The sequence below is a fragment of the Aedes albopictus genome, chromosome 2 (assembly GCF_035046485.1).
Source record: "Aedes albopictus strain Foshan chromosome 2, AalbF5, whole genome shotgun sequence".
Lineage (NCBI taxonomy): Eukaryota > Metazoa > Arthropoda > Insecta > Diptera > Culicidae > Aedes > Aedes albopictus.
The window spans coordinates 402,155,799-402,168,426 of record NC_085137.1 but is presented as its reverse complement, the minus strand read 5'-3'; the positions used below and the strand labels follow the sequence as shown (position 1 = coordinate 402,168,426).

The 12,628-nt window shown below is 40.0% G+C and overlaps 1 protein-coding gene and 4 long non-coding RNA genes across 6 annotated transcripts in view; 2 read left to right on the top strand and 3 right to left on the bottom strand.

The window, feature by feature from the left end:
* LOC115254393 (uncharacterized) overlaps positions 1-3,265 on the bottom strand; it is an 89,726-nt gene extending 86,461 nt beyond the window's left edge. The window contains exon 1 of the long non-coding RNA XR_009997959.1: positions 2,485-3,265. This is a non-coding gene — a long non-coding RNA (uncharacterized LOC115254393). The remainder of the gene's footprint in view (positions 1-2,484) is intronic.
* Positions 1-12,628, top strand: part of LOC115254240 (serine/threonine-protein phosphatase 4 regulatory subunit 1) — a 379,001-nt gene that overhangs the window by 166,754 nt on the left and 199,619 nt on the right. The gene's annotated exons all lie outside the window — the stretch shown is intronic.
* LOC134287299 (uncharacterized) lies at positions 4,054-4,669 on the bottom strand. The gene is made up of 2 exons (XR_009997201.1): positions 4,416-4,669; positions 4,054-4,349 (listed from the first exon to the last, which is right to left on the bottom strand). It is a non-coding gene; the product is annotated as an uncharacterized LOC134287299 (long non-coding RNA).
* LOC115254389 (uncharacterized) lies at positions 6,711-8,101 on the top strand. Of its 2 annotated transcripts, none has more exons than XR_009997200.1 (4): positions 6,711-6,890; positions 6,961-7,256; positions 7,335-7,781; positions 7,853-8,101. It is a non-coding gene; the product is annotated as an uncharacterized LOC115254389 (long non-coding RNA). The 2 variants fall into 2 exon arrangements; XR_003891824.2 differs by having other exon boundaries at positions 7,328-7,781.
* LOC115254391 (uncharacterized) lies at positions 11,359-12,404 on the bottom strand. The gene is made up of 2 exons (XR_003891826.2): positions 11,854-12,404; positions 11,359-11,772 (listed from the first exon to the last, which is right to left on the bottom strand). It is a non-coding gene; the product is annotated as an uncharacterized LOC115254391 (long non-coding RNA).

The following is a 12,628-nucleotide window of genomic DNA, read 5'->3' as shown; positions in this document are numbered from 1 at the left end:
CTAAATAGGAATAAAAATTGTATCAGCCAAATTCGGTTGTTGTTTTCGCAATGTTATTGCTTTGTCAGTTACGCCCTATTCGCGAATTACTCCGGTAATCTGTGATAAAAGTTCGTTTAAAACTTCTCGGGTCTCCAGTGTCCTAGTTGATAAGGTTTTGGTTGCTTTTGAAAGTATACTTAAAAAGATTAAGCTAAAGAAAGGCAGTCTAAGCTCTTGTAGGAGCATAGATTTAGAATGAAGCAGAGAAAAACTAGGTTATCATCTCGAGAGGATTTATCCGTGAATATCACTAAAGATTCATCTAAAATTTCATCGAAACATAATAATCGAAGGTGTGTATAACAAATTTCTGGGTATCTTAAGACTGAATCCTTTAAGAATTGCATTAGAAACACATCAAGAATCTTGCAGAAATCAGTGAGATATCTTAAAACAACATCAAGAATGAGTCGAAAAAATCTTTAAACATTATATTGAGTACTGTACACTAAGTAGTGCGATGTAGTTTGAATTTCTAGCTTATTTGCACTGAAATGGAGTTATAGTTATGACATGAGATGAGGCTGCACGATAAAATCAGAAAAGTAGTACCGTAGTACGTCAAACTAAATACTGCTAAACGCTGGATTAAGATCATACATTGAATTGATCGTAAATCAGCATCATGAATGTTAATGTTTAGTAAAACATTTAGCTAGGTTCTTTCATTCCATAATGGATCACTAAAACAACTAAAACGGCAGCTATGAAATGAACAGATAGCGCCACCGTAGCCTTGTGTGTTTGACGTAACTCGACTGCTGTCACTGTGTTATCGTCCATATACGGTGGCGCTTTTGTTTTGATGTGATGAATAGCGGAAAAGTCGGCTTCAATAATCCATTGTAGGAGCTTGAATAAGATCTACAGTAAAACCTCCATGAGTCGATATTGAAGGGACCATCGACTCAAGGAAATATCGAGTAGTGGAACAAAAATCCTTTGGGAAGCTTTTTGGGGGGACCATCATAGTAACCCAGAAATTATTTTTCAGTATGGAAAAATTTACCTCCATGAGTCGATATCGAGTCAAGGAACATCGACTCATGGAGGTTCGACTGCAATATGTACATCGTGTTATGACCGTCATAGAAAATGTCCCTAACTATCAACTAAACTACATTACTCCCCTGAGATTTCCAATGTCCAGGTTCTTCCAGGTATTCGAAACCCTGGATCCTCGGAAGATATGTGTATGAAAATGATCGACCCTCAGCAGAAACCTGTAGAAATCATCCAACAGAGTTATGTCCGAATCCACAGCGTGATTCTGTCGGAGTTCCCAACAGGGTTCTGCCAGAATTCTTAACAGAACCAAGTCGGAATTCTCGCTGATCCTCATCAGGATAAAGTCGAAATCCTCTGCAGAATTCCTTCAAAATCTCCAACAGAATTTAGACGAAATACTCGATTGGATTCTATTGAAATCCTCAACAAGTTTCTGTCGCAAATCTAGTCAAGATGCAGTGGTAATTCTCGTCAGGATTAAGTCGACATCGTCGATGGGATTTTTCCGGAATCTTCGAAAGTATTCTTTTGAAATCCTAGGCACAATTTTGTCGGAATCTTCAGCAGGATTTTGCCCGCATCTTCAACAGGATTCTGTATAAATTCTCAAAAAGAGTTTGTCGGAATCTTCGATTTGATTCTCTAGCAATCCTCCACAGGGTGCTTTCGCAATCATCCTCAAGGTTTGAACAATTCAACATGATTGAATCGGAATCCTCAACATAATTGAATCGAAATCACCTACAGAATAGTGTAGAGTTAGTTTTAGGTAAAGTACACGTTAATAAAAAAAAAACAGAATTCTATCAGGATCCCCAAATGAATACTGTCGGAATTCTCAACAGCATTAAAGGAATCCTAGACCGCGTTTTGTTGGAATCAACGACATTCTGCCACTATACTTTAAAAGATTAGTTGGAATCCTCGACATGTTTCCTGCTGAAAGCTTCTAAAGGATTCTGTCGGTATCATCGACAAGAAACGAGATTCTATTAGAAACTCTTAACGGAATTCTGACGAAGTTCTCAATGAAATACTTCCGGCATCCGAACATATATTGCATATTGGTTTTTCGATGAAATATGCTGTAGAGTCGTTCACAACTTAGCAGAGGTTCGATAAAATGTTTGCTTAAATCAGTTAGAATAAAATGTTGGTTTGGGAACCACTGTTTACCTACTGATTTAAAAGCCACAAAGCAACTTTGTTTTCCGAATAAAAATCAAGCAAAACGCAATAAGAAAGTAAAATGCGAAGGTCAAATATTTCGAGGGCTAAGTACCTAATACTTATCTTCCGCAGCGAAATGGGTCATCCGTCTTAGTAATACCAAACCAACTTTTTCCTCACACGCAGTGCAGGCTCCGATTCACAATCAGTCACACCCTAAAAATATACAATCAGAGACCTTGAGCGAACCCTCCCGCAACTTACCGTTGAACATCTTGATGTCCTTTTGATACGCGGATCGCTTCCAGTGTCCAAAATTGTTCTTGTCCGATCAAAACTCCTCAAACTCCTGTGTCCATCGGATGGTTCCGAATTCGGTTCCAGCACCCGAGAGAGTCACTCCAAAGTAGAAATTCACACAATCCTGATCACCAAACAACACTTCCGGAAGGGAACTCCCAGCGGCGGTACAATGGGCGGATCCCGGCTCCCCAGAGGATCCAAAGGTTACACAAATAAACCACGACGGAACACACGGTCAAGCGAAAGAAGAAACTCTTCTTTGCGGAGCAGCAATTAACGCGATACACAACCAAAATAGTGCGATGAAGGCAAAGAGCACACAGAAACGCACCACAATCCGCAAACTCGCGACGACGGCACGCACCACTATATTCCGGATTTCCCGCGGTCGGTTACGGATATCGCCGCGACTTCGATTCACGTTCCACAATTACGAAACCCGAAAATTCCTCCCAAACAGGATTAGGACTTTTTTTCGATAATAATATTCCACCACGCACTGCACAATCAATCGGTCAGTCAGTCAGAGTGAGGAGCGAGCGAGCGAGAGCAGCACCACATCCAAAGGAAAAAAGATCCGTCGTACAGGTTAATGACACGCACACCACCATCAGCAAACGTGCGGAAAAGGAACGCAAGAGGCGACGTTTTTCGTAGTATTTTTCTATTTTTTTGAGTTTTCTTCGCATCAGATCGTCGTCGGTCGTCGGTCGTCCATCAGCTAGCTCACTGCTCAGCTCAGCAAAACGGTAGACAGAAACAAAGCAAAACGCTTGAAATGTGACGCGGGTGTGCGTGAGGTCGGTTGTCAAAGATGACAGAAGGTATCAAGGTCATGACATCGGAAGGTGCACTGTAAGATCAAAGTACTCTTTAAAGGGTGAAAAAGTACCCATTTCGAGAGTAACTACACTGAAATAAATTTTGTTGTCGTTTCCACCGAATCCATGGTAGAATTAAGAACTGTACCAACAATTTTCAACCGAATGCAAAATTCTGTTAATTGTACTGAAACATTGTCAATATTACCATGCGTGTATTACTGTTGACTAAAAACATTCTTGGTTCTACTATTTGGGCATTGTAATTTCGACCATGTAGACTTGAATGTTGCGCGTCTTAGATAAACATGGTCAAAAATACAATGTTAAAATAGTAACATCAAGAATGTTTTTAGTCAATGGTACTTCACGCATGGTAATATTGACAATGTTTCAGTACAATTAACAGAATTTTGCATTCGGTTGAAAATTGTTGGTACAGTTCTTAATTCTACCATGGATTCGGTGGAAACAACAACAAAATTTATTTCAGTGTAGGTGAACTCATAAAAAGAGTAAACGACCTTTACCCTTAAAAGAGTAAAGCGCTCGTACGTCAGTTCACCGTGTAAATTTTACCCATTATTCTGAATGAATTCGACTGCAATAAAGAGTAAATTTTACTCTGTTTTTATTTTGTTCGAAGAGATTTTGCAGATTTTTAATTTTAAAGGAAATGTTAAATAAATGAATGAACAATTTAAAACAATACGTACGAGAATACTTTATTTTATATAAATACAATAGGAAATGATCATAAATGACTACACTTTAACACTACTTGTAATGCGAAAACATTGTTTTAAAGTGCTTCATTGTGAGGCCGATCTTGCACCAATCCTTACTTCGCTTTTGAACTATACTGTAGTAATTGTCCCCGGAAAGTAATTGTGCTGCGTTCGCTTGTCGAGATGTTCCGGAGGATCTTTCGTATGGTGGGGGAATCTTTTGGCATCCCAAGCTAGATCCCAAATTCTGGAAGGATATCGGCGTTTCAAATAAAACCTGCAATAAAAGAGTTATTTTCTCGATGATTAGAGCATGTTTCAAATATGTATAAACAGTACTTACCATCATTTCTGCAACTTCAGTTTTCTAACTTTGACGAAAATCTAATTTAAGATCTGTTCCTACTGCTTTACCGAAAGGAGGAAAGAGAAAAAGTTCAAGATGTTTTTCACCCACAAATGGGTAAGAGCTCCATTCATCAAACAGGGCAAAATTTACTCTTTTCGCAAAATTTAAAATTACCCTGTTTTTTGACAGCTCCATACATCTGCAAAAAATGGGTACTTTTTGCACTTTAAAGGGTAATGACGAGTTCGCAGTGTGCACCTCAAGGGAGCATCCAAAAATTAGCAACACGCTACACGGAACCGCCAAACTACCCAAAATTGAGTTCTTTTGACGCAATCCCATAGTTCGGCCCAATAAGCCAAATTTGAGTAAATCGATTAAACTCACACTACACGCTAAGCTCAGCTTACCCATAAATGCGTAGTTCATTTACAGTAGACGTTCACTCGGTGCAAACGGTTTAACTGCAATGCTTTTTAAGTGCAAGTCCACTAAGTGCAACAATTTTGCAGTTATCGCACCGCTATCCGTCAAAATGGAATGACAACAGCGATGCGATATTTTTCGCATGCACTTTTGTTGCAGTGCGATGTTTTCTGAATGCACATTGACTGCATTCTGCAGCGACTGACAGCCCTTTGACGTCTGTCAGTTGTTGCAGTAATCGAATTTCATTCGCTAAGTGAAACGTAAACATGTTGCACTTATCGAACGTCTACTGTACCCATATTTGAGTTTTGCATGCAAAACCTATTTTATGGGTAAATTATACCGATAAATATATTGTGGATTTGGAAGAAAACCGAAGAATGAGCATCGCTCAAACTTCACTGCATTACTAGCGAACTTAAGGGGAAATGAGACGAACTCACCATGGTAGTCAGAAGCATTTTTCCATGGTGAAAACAAAAACTAATTTCACACAAAATTCCGAATTTGCTAACCTATTGTACCCGTGCGCTTACTATTTTTAATAAATAAATACTTTTCAGTTTGCGTTTTCGCAAAAAAAAGCCGATCGACATTCACGGAGAGATTGGAAAATGCTAAAATGCATAAAATCTTTACTAAAAGCATATTCGATCTGCCCACCCTTTCGGATGCATATTTTGGTGGTTATTCATTCAATGCATACATTGGAGTTTTGCATTGGAATGCATATATCAAATATATTTGTCAATGCATATTTGAAATTGTTTTTGTTTTTTTTTTTCAATTGCGATGAATAAGAAAAATGTAATAAGTTTAGTAGAGTAAAACAGTTCACATAATAAATTTATTAACTTTATCCTCATCTAAAATACATGTAAATCTTACTCTGAACTATATAAGTCGGAGATAATTAGCACCAGGCTTATTGCACGGAGACTCCTACGGTTCGTTCATCGTTGCATGATGTTGCACCGGAGCCGGAGTCCGATCCTTGATCGGACCACTTCTGCAGCAGGAACTGACTAGATCTTTCCGGCGGTGCTGAAATCTGTGAAGTTCGGGTCACCTTTCTAGCAGGAAGGTTCGATGCATCTTCCCGGTGGTGCCAGTATCTGTTAAGTCCAGATCTTTCCGGTAGTGCCGAAAGCTGTTGTAGATGAAACAAACATACAATTTAGCCTCTGTAAGAAACATATTCTAGATGTACTTACCGACAATGGAGTAGTAATCGCGATCGCGGTTTTTGATACGCCATGGCTTTCCCTAAGGACACTAGAGGAACTCGCGGACAAACTAAAAACATGAGCGGGATAACTTTATAACTTCCTTTCAATAATGGCGGTGGTCAAGTTGAATATTTTATTAAGTCCTAAGAGTACTATAAGGGTCTTGATATTCACGGTAACCAATAAATACCGCAAATTCTGCGGATTGCATATTATAAATGAAGCAATGCATATTTTTCATGCATGGTAATGTTTAAAACAGGCAAATGAAAAATTATTATTAAATAATAAACTAAAATGATTAACCATTTTTCTCCGTGTTGCGAAACAATTTTTCTAATTAATAGCGGCTAGCGTACCGTTTCACCTTAACCACCAACACCACATGCTCACTCACGAAAAATTTGGCGCGCTCGCACTGACACGCCCAGGTAGGATAAAGTCGTGATTGTCGACACGGCGTCGGACTGAAAACGAAAACATCAGGGATGCATGTCGGGTCGGATGAGGAATGACAGAAAGTTCGCTGAAAACTTCGCTTCGCTAGTGCAACTGGCGAACTCCGATTTGGTGCTGCGAGGTCAATAGGTAATGTTTACTCATATTGTGATCAAAGTAACTTTACCCATATATGGGTAAATTATATTTACCTATATATGGATGAAAAAAATAAACATGATTGAGCGGCAAACTCGCAAGTGCTGTATTTATTTTTACGGAGGAAGTTTTGAAGATTCAAAGTTAAAGTTTTATGGTTTTATTGCTTAATCGCGGTTCAATCGATAGCCTGCCTGTTGTACAGGCCAAGAAGGTAAGTTTTATGCTTACTTATCCAGAGAAAGGAGAATCCTCGCTAGAATGTCATTCTATTTTTCTTCCAGCTTGTCGCCAACTTTCCGATGAACACCAGCCAAAGTGAAAGAGGTCCAAATCGGCCCTTCTGAACGCGCTCAGAATGGTCAACATTCTCGTCTACGATTTGTCTTGGAGCTGTCTTGGTCCGGCGAGACAACTACCGGTGTCCCCTTGTTGAATTGCCCAGTCCGGCGGAAAATCCCTTCAGAACCATCTACCCCCAGCGAGAACTACACTGGAAACGTCTGGTCCGACAGAATAAGCTCCCGGTAAGGCTCCCGGATTAATACCCTCAACGATAGCCTGCTATCTGGCCAAGGAAGTGAGTATTCAGCACACTTACAGAAAAGGGAGAATCCCTGCTAAATCGTTCTTTTTCTTTCACTTTCTCAGTCGTCAGCAACTTTCCGATGAGCGCCTGTCGAATTGAAGTACCCAGATCCAAATCGGTCCTTCTGGACGGGCTGAGAATCGATCCGACGGAACAACTTTTTGCGTCCCCGTCTTGTTGGAATGGCCCAGTTCGGCAGAAACCCCCTTCCGGAACAGGAACGTCCCCGGTGAACTCCAGCCGAATTGAAAGACGTCCAAATCGGTTCTTCCGGACACGCTGGGAACGGTCTGGCGGAACAACATTCCCGCCTACGATTTGTCCTTGGAATTATTATGTCCAGCGGAACAATTATCGGTGTCCCCGTCTTTTTGGAATCGCCCGGTCCAGCGGAAAACCCCTTCCATAACAGAAATATCACTGACTACCCCCAGCGAGAACCGCGCTGGAAACGTCAGGTATAGCAGAATAAGCTTCCGGATTGAAACCCTCAACGATAGCCACTAGGTCAAGAAAGTGAGTATTCAGCACACCTCCAGAAAAGGGAGAAGTCCGGCTACACCGTACTTTTTCTTCTACTTTTTCAGCTGTCGGCAACTTTCCGGTGAACTTCTATCGAATTGAAGAAGGTTCAAATCGGTCCCTCTGGACGGGCTGAGATTAACCGATCCGGCCGGACAACTTTTGGCGTCCCCGTCTTGTTGGAATACCTAGCTGGGTCCGGCGGAAAATCCCTATCGGTATTGAAACCAGAGAAGAATACGGAAATAAGAAGTGAGCGCGGCTTACCACGTGATTAGATATGTGAATATATAAATAAAAGATAAAACGCGTTATTTTCATGTTTACTTTGACATTTTTCCGAAATGAAAGATTTTGAACTTAGCATTCAATAAGGCTCCTATATTTTTTTGTGAAATAGCGTTTTTTTTACCCAAATTTGCGTAAATTCAATAACTCATATATGGGTAAATATTACCTATATTATTCGTAGACGCATCATACCCAACAGAGATGGCATCACGGAGAGATTGGAAAATGCTAAAATGCATAAAATCTTTACTAAAAGCATATTCGATCTGCCCACCCTTTCGAATGCATATTTTGGTGGTTATTCATTCAATGCATACATTGGAGTTTTGCATTGGAATGCATATATCAAATATATTTGTCAATGCATATTTGAAATTGTTTTTGTTTTTTTTTTCAATTGCGATGGAAATTGCGAAGAAAAATGTAATAAGTTTAGTAGAGTAAAACAGTTCACATAATAAATTTATTAACTTTATCCTTATCTAAAATACATGTAAATCTTACTCTGAACTATATTAGTCGGAGATAATTAGCACCAGGCTTATTGCACGGAGACTCCTACGGTTCGTTCATCGTTGCATGATGTTGCACCGGAGCCGGAGTCCGATCCTTGATCGGACCACTTCTGCAGCAGGAACTGACTAGATCTTTCCGGCGGTGCTGAAATCTGTGAAGTTCGGATCATCTTTCTAGCAGGAACTGGTTCGATGCATCTTCCTGGTGGTGCCAGTATCTGTTAAGTCCAGATCTTTCCGGTAGTGCCGAAAGCTGTTGTAGATAAGAAAAACGTACAATTTAGCCTCTGTAAGAAACATATTCTAGATGTACTTACCGACAATGGAGTAGTAATCGCGATCGCGGTTTGGGATACGCCATGGCTTTCCCTAAGGACACTAGAGGAACTCGCGGACAAACTAAACACATGATCGCGGATAACTTTATAACTTCCTATCAATAATGGCGGTGGTCAAGTTGAATATTTTATTAAGTCCTAAGAGTACTATAAGGGTCTTGATATTCACGGTAACCAATAAATACCGCAAATTCCGCGGATTGCATATTATAAATGAAGCAATGCATATTTTTCATGCATGGCAATGTTTAAAACAGGCAAATGAAAAATTATTATTAAATAATAAACTAAAATGATTAACCATTTTTCTCCGTGCATTTCACCCAACCGGCTGCGATGCGGCCATGTTTTTGAAGTCATCATCTGTTTCAGGTCAAACATTTGATTTAGGCGTAGTTTACGAATGATGTTTTTTCTTTAACAAAAAAGTTCTTTGCATCCCCAATTGCGGCCTAATTTGAACACGTTTTTATTTATTGTAACATATTTCAGCTAAGAGAATTAGATTTTTTCATGATTCTCCTAGTATTTTCGAAAATTTTCTTTTTTGTTGTGGAAAATATTACGCGCTTTTCAAGTGTTGGTCCAGAAAAGTGTACTGTTTACAAACTTTTGCTGTCAAAATGGGGTTCAACGCACAATGGGGGTCAGAGATGTTGGCTCGCTTTTTTACTGTGGGGTAGTATTCGGATGACAAGTGGCTGATTTCACCGTAGCGATTCACTGCGGCGTCAGTTTATCGACCACACTGGGGATAGGAACATTTTTCACCACACCAAGAAGCCAGTTTCTCTTGTTTTGGGTGGTGGGTAGACCAAGCGCTAGTGCGTGCTCTTGCTCGTTCGCCTTGGATCGAGTGTGGCTCACTCTTTCGCGCGCATCGCTCTCCGGCGCTCTCCCGTGTTTTCACCCAGCAGTCACTGAATCATCACCATGGTGTCGCCCGGGCGAGAACTCTCCGGCGAGAGCGCGCGCCCGGGTGATTTTTTACACTTTCACCGGAGAGAATTTTAAATCGCACTCGCCGCACTGTTGTGTGGCCTAGTGCTCAGGGAGCTAAGAGATTTATTTCTACCCACCAAGCTTGCGCGCATCCGAATCGCAGTGGTGGATCCACATATAAGAGACGGGCTCCTGTTGAGATACACAGCGTGAGTGGTGTATTTTCTATTACTCTTTCCTACACTGAGGATATGGACATCTCTGATACCCAAATATGGGTAAAGTGCCTTTACCGATAAAATGAGAATGTGCACTTTTCGACGATTATGGGTAAAATTTACCCATATTTGGGTAACCTGACCTTAGCGTGTAGGTAAATTGCCTTCACCTCCAGCAAAAACATTTACTTAAGAGTAGGTAAATTCAACCCAAGACCCCCCCTCATTCAACCCAAATTTGAGTAAACCTGCATTTACCCAAAATTGGCTTATTGGGCTCAAGGACCCCCGTTGGGTAGATGCATCTCTGTTTGTTTTTGATAACATCGGTAAGGGAAAGAGGGAAAACAACCTAATTTTGGGTAACTAGTTTATTCGATATACTCAGCTTTGAGTAAAATCGACCCAAAAATTAGGTAGTTTGATTTCTCCGTGTACACTAATAAAAAATATCCACCTTCCCTCACTAAGAAAAATCCGCATCTATAGTTTCCATGTGCCCACACGTAGAATTTTGCTATCAAGCTCTGCACTCGAAAAATAAATGCATCGCACATGAATTCAAATTACGCATTTAGAATATAAATGCCGCTGCACATATTTTCCATCCGACTATTAGATTTTATGTGCAACCTTGCGTGGAGAACGTTTATTTGCGCGCATATAGATTGTAATAATGAAGTGAGATGGATTTTTGCCAATAAATATGTGCGGATTTTTTTAAGTGCTGATAAAAAAGATCATATATGATAAAGATATACCGCATTTAGTTCACCCCTGAACTGCGCACTGCCCGCATAATCACGAACTGTAAATGCAACGTTTCTCATACTGTAGATGACCATAAGCAATTGTCATTCAACCAATTCTCAGACTGTCTGAGACAACTGTAAGATAACCATACCATGTACATATTTGCCAGTTTGAGAAATGGTAATCCGGCAATTTACAGTATGTAGAATAGGCGGTTAAGATTGGTTACCATTAAAAATCGCTCGTTTTCTCGAACAAATTTTTCGCAATACAGTAAAGGATGCGGTCAATATATTATCCAGATTTTCAAACAATTCACTGCATAGCAAGAGGTTAGAGAACAGTTTTACTGTATATTTGAAAGAAAAGCGAACAATGTATGTGTTACTGGTGATTTATGGTTATTCATTGTAGAATACCTGTAAACCGTATGGTACATATTTAGTTTTGTACTGTTTTTTGTAGATCGTAAAATAAAAATAAGAAACGAATAAGAATCAATGAAAAAAGTGAATACGTCGAGGGAAAAATATATTTCATAAAGCAAGTACAATAACTGTAAAATGTGAAACCCCTCCCTCCCCATTAATGCGTGTTGTACTGGATTGATATTTTACCTTATTGCAGTCATTAAAAATAAATCTAGTGATATTTAAAAGCACCTCCGACTTCCGCAAGAACAAACCGTTGCTGATGAATTCAGATGTATGGGCAGGCTGATGCATTTTGATCCGATCAGTTTTCCAACTTGTGGTACTGATATTCACTTCACCCGTTACCTTATTTATGGATTCCTACTCGGAGCTGTATTGCCAATTCCTCTGGATCGATTCCGCATACTCCGGCCTCCAGTGCTGGAATTGTTTGGCGTCTTCCTCAAGCGGCAGCAGGGAACAAAATGTTTGTTTAAATTTGTGTGACCAGGAACCTGCAAAGAAAATTCCACACGGGAGGACGGGAAATTAAATACAATAGCTGAAAAATCATCCAGTTGGAAATGAAAACTTACCTTCGATTCTACTTTTTCCAGGTCAAGGCAGCGTTGTAGATTGATTCCGCATCCGAGAAAATGCCATTATGGTGAAATATGTACCCGATTCAGCCGGATTGGCCAACCGGGCACCGGGCACGGTTGTAAAATTTGTTTTTTGCTTTTTTTTTTCATTGCCAGTCTGACACTTTTGCAAAGAAAAGCAAATATTGGTGCCTCTCATCAATACTAGTATGTATAACCGTATGTCAACGTGTTTAGAAAAAGTAATGTATGGTGAGATGCATAAATGTAAGTGTGTTGCCCTAATAGAGTAGCTAACCATTTGATAGAATGTGGTGATATATTGCTACCGTTTTGCGGGAATTTGCATCTCCAATATAATTCAACAATGCATGGATAGTAAAATATAGTGTCACTGCTTGACATGAATTACACAAACTGTTATTTATAGTGTCCGGTATTCCGTTCCTTACTGTTAAACATAAGATTAGCTGTTTGAGATGAAGTTACCTTGACGGATGCAATGAACTTACTGTTTGGAAGTTATGGCAAAGGGTATTTTGCTATTCGGGTGAGTCTTCATAAGTGCGAAAACGTAAATAAAACTGCGCGATTGCATCAAATCAAATTGATGTCCTCGGCGCACTAATTCTAATTCGATGTCGCACTAATTTCGATGTATGCTGAATAAGTGCTCTGAAGACACCGAGTCGATTGGATGCAATCGCGCACTTTGGCGCCGTCCACAAATTACGTAACGCTCTAGGGGGAGGGGGGGAGTATGGCCGAG